This window comes from Salvia miltiorrhiza, chromosome 5 (assembly GCF_028751815.1).
Source record: "Salvia miltiorrhiza cultivar Shanhuang (shh) chromosome 5, IMPLAD_Smil_shh, whole genome shotgun sequence".
Classification (NCBI taxonomy): domain Eukaryota; kingdom Viridiplantae; phylum Streptophyta; class Magnoliopsida; order Lamiales; family Lamiaceae; genus Salvia; species Salvia miltiorrhiza.
The window spans coordinates 48,045,785-48,052,953 of NC_080391.1; positions in this window are offsets into that span (position 1 = coordinate 48,045,785).

The following is a 7,169-nucleotide window of genomic DNA, read 5'->3' on the forward strand; positions in this document are numbered from 1 at the left end:
GATAAATATTTTTTTAGTCAAGTGAGAAATGGGGATTGGGCTTCTTACGCCGGCACAGTCGAGGTAGATTGGCACCAACTCCAGCACCGAACTCCTTCCCCCAAAACCCGTTTATTCGATACTGAATTCTATCTTCTTGAAGCCATAAATTCAGCTCACACATCAAAGCAATTTGATGTTGTAAAACTCGTGTCTTCTCCTTCAGTTCTTGCCGGCGTAGGCCTATTCTCCATATATCCCAGCTCCGCCGTTGGTATAGTTTACATTGTGATCGTTTAGTCTTTCTTCTATAGATAGCGTGCTAGTGGATTTCATTTGTTTTATTGTGTCTTTGACTATGTCATTAAATGCAGGCATGTGGAAGTCGGCCCAACATGGTAAGATTGCCGGTTTCACTTTTGTGCATGAGGCAGCGCAGGGAGATACCAGTGTTGTTCAGAAGGTCAACCCTGAAGACTTCGATTCGGGGCAACCCCGTTCTTTCTCAACTGTCCGGGATCCTTCCCAACTCCAACTCCTAGATGAGGAGGAAACTTTTGATGATGATAGCTCTCTACTGGAAAGGAAACGCCGGAAGAGTCAGAAAATTTCCTCTTTCGGTAAGAAAAATAGGGTGGTGTCGTCTGCGCTAGTGATGATCGAGGAAGGTGACTCCTCATTTGAGGAGCTTCTGACTAGCCCCCCTTCATCCTGAATAATCTCCGGATGGTGGCGTCCTTTGTCTCAGCGCTGCTGGTCCTCGTGCTCTACAAGACTTGACCGGCACAGAATGTCGATCTCAAATGGAGGCTCAAGTTGCCTCTGTAGATCTTCAAAACTTTGATTCTATGGAGATGGTGAATTTCGCGGACGACCTATGTTTGTCTGTTGAGACGGTATTTTATTTGTTTTATCCATTCATTTTATGTTTCACTGTTGTTGTTTTTATGTATGTAAGATGTTACAATCATTCTCTCATATGGTGATTGATTTTGTCTGCGCAGGAGAGGGTGAGACATCTGGCGGCCTCTCGCCAACTGGTAAGGGCAGCAGCTGCTATCCAAGCTAAAGAGAAGGACCTCCTATCTGCGCTGGAAAAATGTACTGACTTAGAAGAGGAGTCGCACCAGTCCAGGGTGGTAAATGCAAGGCTGAAGGTAGAGAGGGATTCCCTCAGCACTGAGCTGGAAAGGGTAACTAAAAGCAAGGCGAAAGAGTTTGAGGCACTTCGTCATTCCCTATCTGAGGATTTCACCGGGCGCCTGAACGAGCTAAATGATGGAATTATGGAGAAGGAGAACCAAGCTTTTGCTCAGGGAATACGTGAGCACAGGGTCCGTTACTTTCTCTCCAGGGAGGGTCATCAATTCTTGCAAATTATCCTAATTCAAACGCTGGAAGCCTTTTGTCGGACTCCCGAAGTACTCTGGGTGCTGGGCTCAGGCATGAAATTTTTGGTGGAGGATGTTTGTCGCATCCTGCTAGACCTTATTGACGCCTCCCCCGAACAGCGCAGCCGGTATATGCCTCAAGAGGTTGTTGACAAGATCAATGATAATGAGCTTGACCAGCTGCTTGGTATCAATTCTGAGGCCCCCAGAACAACCGAATGGTGGGTACTGGTCCTTGACAAAGCCCTGTGTTTGTTTATAGACGGTGTTTGTGATGACCCTAAACCTGTGCAGCCGCTTGTCCGAACTCCTCTCCTAGATCGTGTTCGCCAGACTGCCATCCGCTCTCCTCGGGGGAATTATCTTGGTGGGAGTGTCTTCTATCCTCTGCCTCAACCTCCCGTGGCCCCAGTTGATGCTTCCAAGACTGCGCAGCCTTCCTCTACTTATACTCAAGCGGCGCCGGTCTCTGTTGTTGCCAATGAGGAGACATCTTTGGAAAATCTATGTAATACCTATATATACTCCATGTAATCCTTCTTGAAGTCTCAGGGGAGTTTCAAATAAAGATATCTGATATTGTCTAAGTGTTGGGGAGTCCAAGTTTTATCGGAAGTTCTTGAGCACACAAGTCGATTCCTTACTTCGTTCTTGTATGTTTAGATTAAGTGTTGGTTTCATGTTTCACCAACTGGCGCCGTCTGTGGGAATTCTGGGCTGAGGCATGAGTTTTCGGGTGTTTTCGGGTTGTGTTCTTCCTGTTCTCTGAATCTTATAGGTTCTCAGCGTAGATTTACGTGTTTTCATATGTTTCTGAGTTTTGTGTTCTTTGATGTTTTGCATGATAAACCCTAAAAGCGACGAAAAATTTTGTTCTCTGTTGGGTCCACAGAATTTCTGATATGCTTCTTGTGAGTCACCATTGGGTCTATATGATTTCTGGCGTGTTTTTTATGAGTCATCTGACCGGTTCTTTGCGTTTCGTCTATGGGTGAGCTTTTCTTGTTTTGAGGAGTTTATTCGTGATTTTCGCACTATGATGTGATTGTGAATTCTCTTTGGTGTTGTGCTCTGTTCATTACACATAGTATCCCTATAAGATACATCAAGGTGAAGAGTAATCCCTGTGTTTAATGCTTCAACCCTCCTTTAAGTCGTCTTGTTATAACTAACTATCGTTTTCTTTTGATGTGGGTTATATGAGTGATGTTATTATTTTGGAGCTATTGATAATGGCCGTTTTGGTGATTGATATTGTTCTATTTGGAAAGAAGAGGCGATTACGGCTTTTCCTGGGTTTATTTCCCAGAAAAGTTCGGTGTTCTTCATGAATGTTCTTCAGAAGGGATTTTCTTGTGTACCTATTTATTTGACAAGTCCGTACTTTTGATCTCGATATCATCCTATAGGCCGGCGTTCGTGGGTTTTCTAAAGAGCTTTATAATTATTCTGAGGGTTCTTTATGTGTTTTATGGGCTTCATGATCGCAGAGAATAATTATCAGAGAAACAAAGAAGTTCAGCGCGGGAACGCGGCGCAGACTCATTTTCTAGCATAATTAACCTTTTTCTTCTGATTCATTAATTTTCAAACAGGTACTAAGTATGGGGACTAATGATCCTCATCGAGATCTTTCCAAAGACTTCGAGACAGTTGCAGACAATCCGGGCAGTAAGAGAGCAGGGATCTCTTCAACCAAAGAATTTGATTTTTCTGAACTAACACCGCCAGGTTTCGCTACAACCAACAACCTCATCCCAGGAACAGCGCAGTCTCTTATCAGAACGACAACCCAGACTAATACGGTAACTATGCCTACACCAGGACTTCTCAATGTCACTATGATAGAGCAAGTGATGGCAATGCTGAACTATGCTGTCATGCGTCAATTCATGGGAATGCCGCCCTCCCTACCATACCGATAACCCCTCCAAAAGAGGGACCGATCGCCCACAAAAAAACTACTATCATGCCTGCATAGGGAAAAGAGGTTGAAGATCCCAATATTTCAAAAATAGTCACTCAAAAGGGGGCGGAAAATACCGAGAAATGGAAGGGAAAATGTAAGTGGAAAATCATTGTTGACAGTGTTCAACTAGAGGACGTGGGTGACTCTACCAGCCGAACCACGCCACAGCGCGGTTTGGGAACTCAAAGGGAAAACTCTAAGTTGAAAGAGAATGTATCATTTCTCAAGAGCCAATTGAAAACCCGGGAAACTGAATTAAAGGGGCATGATCAAGGGACTGAATTAAATGAAAATTTTGACCAAGAGAAAGGTACGTTTGAGGAACGAAGAAGGGAACCCCGGAAGAAAATCCAGCGCAGACCAGAAAAAACCTTCACCATAAGGGGAAGTGAAGGACGTAAGGACACTCACCGCATGATACCGCGGCTTAATGCCAACCCCTTTTCTGATGAGATTTTGTTGGAACCCTTGCTTATCAACTACAGGTCGATTACATTAAATTACGATGGAACCACAGACCATGAAGTGCATATGGTACGTTTCGAAGGCTTAGCTACTCTACACCAATATGGAGAAGGAATTAAGTGAAAAATTTTCACAACCACTTTGGAAGGGATGGCTCAAAGATGGTTTCATTACCTCAAAAGTGATTCTATCCACTCGTTTGACGATCTCTACCTCGTTTTTATGAGACAATTCGCCAGTTCAAGGCAAGTGGGAAAGACAGTTATCTCTCTGATGGATATCAAGCAAGAACCACAGGAGACATTGAGAGAATATGTTGCCAGGTTTAATATGGCTTGCGCTGGACATACCGGAGGCGGAGTCGCAAATCAAATGGTATGCGTTCGTTCGGGGGTTGAAACAGGGGCCCCTTTTCGAGGCATTACAGATAAAACCACCCAGGGATTTTGACGATATTATGGCAATACTACCTAGATATTTACAGCTAGAGGAGGTGAAAGTTGCAAGAAGAGCGGAATCAGAAAAACATAGGTTAAAAAAGAACGAGGGCAACACGGACCGTAATGACAAATATCTACAGAAAGCACCATACAGGGGATTACCACCGAGAATACCGTCCATGGTTGTAGAAACGCGAACACCTTCACCGGTCGCACCGCGGGGGGAGAAACAAGGGGATCAAGAAAACGACATCTGGCACCGTACTTCTTTGAACAAGGCCCATAGAGGAGATTTTCCACCGTATTAAGAATAGGGGATGGTTCCGAGCCCCAAGGGATTATGTGAAGGGTGATCCTAAACCAGGGAAAAATAACTTGTTGTGTGAATACCACAACATCTTCGGACACTTGACAGAACAATGTGGACATCTGAAACACCAGTTGGAAATCTTAGTGAGGAAGGGATTCCTAGATAAATTTATTGACAAGTCTCGTGGAGAGGAACTCAGGGACCGACGCAATGACAACAATCGACACGATCGCAATGATCGCAATGAGCGAGAAGGTCGGGGAAGATATGACGAGAGAAGGGAAAGGTTTGAAGGGCGACGGGGTGGCACATGTGATAGGCGGGGAGAGGAACAAAGATAGGAACCTCCACATCAACCCCCAATTAATAGAGAAGTTCATATGATAACAGGGGAGAATAACATGCCCACATCCAATAGGGCGAAGAAACAAATAGCGAGAGTGGTGAAGACAGGATACTATGATCAGACCGTGATGGCGGTCAACACTGCGCCGGTTGAACCTCTCATAGCTTTTGGTCCAAAGGATGCTAGACCTCTTTTGTACCCCCATGATGATGCACTAGTATTTTCAGCAGAGGTGGCGAGCTGCTTGATTCATCGGATTTTTGTGGATTCCGGCAGTGCAGTCAATATTCTATACTTGGAACGCTGGCAAGCTATGGGACTTGAAGCTACCTTGGAACCAGCATTTGCTCCTATATATGGTTTTGCAGGAGAGTCAGTGATGCCAGTGAGCACAATAAAGCTGCCGATGACGATGGGATGTATGGGTGAAATTAAAACGAGGATGGTCAGATTTCTTATTATCGATGCCCCAAAGCCGATGACAATATAGGATGGGTGAAATCTCCTAGTTGGTCGACCAGCCACGTTGGAAACTAAAAAAAAAAAAAAGCAAAAATGGGATTGTATTGGCAGATTTGGACCGACCACGGTCTCCTCCCACCGAATTGAGACCTGTGGTCTCTTTGATATTTTAGATAGGATTTTGATGATGTGTTGCAATTTTATTGGTTGGTTGATTTTAATTTAGATATTAGCATAAAATTTTAATATTTATTATATATATATATATACATATATATATATATATATATATTAAATTTTATAATTTTAGTTTCTCTATAAATAGACCTCATTTGTTATATTTATACACACTAAAATTTTCCATTTTTTGCAATGGATCCTAGAAATTTTTTTGAGGATTCTCAAAATTTCTCAAACTCCCAAGATTATTATCCTAATCTTGATAATATTGATAGCCAAGTTTTTGGATCTGGTTCAAATCCTCAATTTCCATATGATCTCACTCATGAAAATTCCACTCAAGAAAATATCCATCCCACAAACACAAACACCTCTAGCGGTCCGAAAGGATGGAATGATCAAGAAGATTTGGCGCTCGTGTGTTGGGAACTTAGTGAAATATCATTGCCCTAGTTTTGATGATACCAAAATTATTAACGTTTCTTTGTAATAGACTAGAACTTTTCGAACTCAAGTGTTGGAGTTCTTTTTCTAGTGAAGCTAGTGTTCTGAAGACTGGAGAACTAAAGACTGAAGACTGAAGAGCTCGACTGATATTGTGAATAAAGGCTGAGTTAAGCACTGATGTTTGACTGATCGCGTTTCTCAACTAAAGAATCAGTTACCACTGATTCATTAATGCAGGCCACGTGGATTCAACGGACTGATACTAAAGTCAAGTATCAGTTAACATTCTTCCTCAGACTAAACCTCCAAAGTTAAAGAAGCCACGCACTCCCAAGTACAGCCGCATTAAATGCAAATATTTCAAGGATCGTCCTTTTCTGCAGAGCATTCCTTTTTGGTGATTACCTTTTTTTAGAGACGTCCTACCTCCTGTACCTTAGTAGCCGTTTCTCACCAAACAAGGAAGCTCAAAGATTGAAGTCTCAGCAAAATTCGAATTACTCTCCAACGGATGAATTCTTGAAGACCTTCTCCGCCAACGGATCTATTCAAGACCTCTCCTATAAATAGATCTCGAGGAACACTTCAATCTTCACCGATTTAAATACACAAGCTGAAACGCTGCCGAATTTGTTACTCAACAAATCAAAGCCTTTCAAAGTTTGAATCGAAGAAGATAATCCCAAAGCCAAAATCAGTCCACTACTGATTACATACATTCTCTTAGACCTTAGGCAAATATTATATATCCAAAGCCTAAGTAACTGATTACAGAGAGCCTGCTCTCAGTGATCTAGTTGGTAAGTTTTCGAACCTCCTTTCAACCGACCGAAAAGAGTGTTTGAGCCGAGAGGAGTTCAGACCTAGTGTTCTGACTCCAAGAGATCTTAGTGTCCAGTGCGCGCTAAGAGTGTTTGAGAAATCCAACCCAGTGTGTTTGTACTGAAGATTAGACTTCAGTTGTTTCGGTTTGCTGTGCACCCGTAAGCACAAGCCCAGAGTGTTTGTCAGTGTGATCAACTGACCGTGGATGTAGAAATTGGATTTCAAACCACGTAAAAATCTCTTTGTCGTTTATCGCTTTCAGTTTTACTTTCTTATCTGTGCGCAAACTCTTTCTCAACTGAAACTGATTAACTGCAAAGTGAAACTAAATCTTGACAACGTGTTTAATCACAAA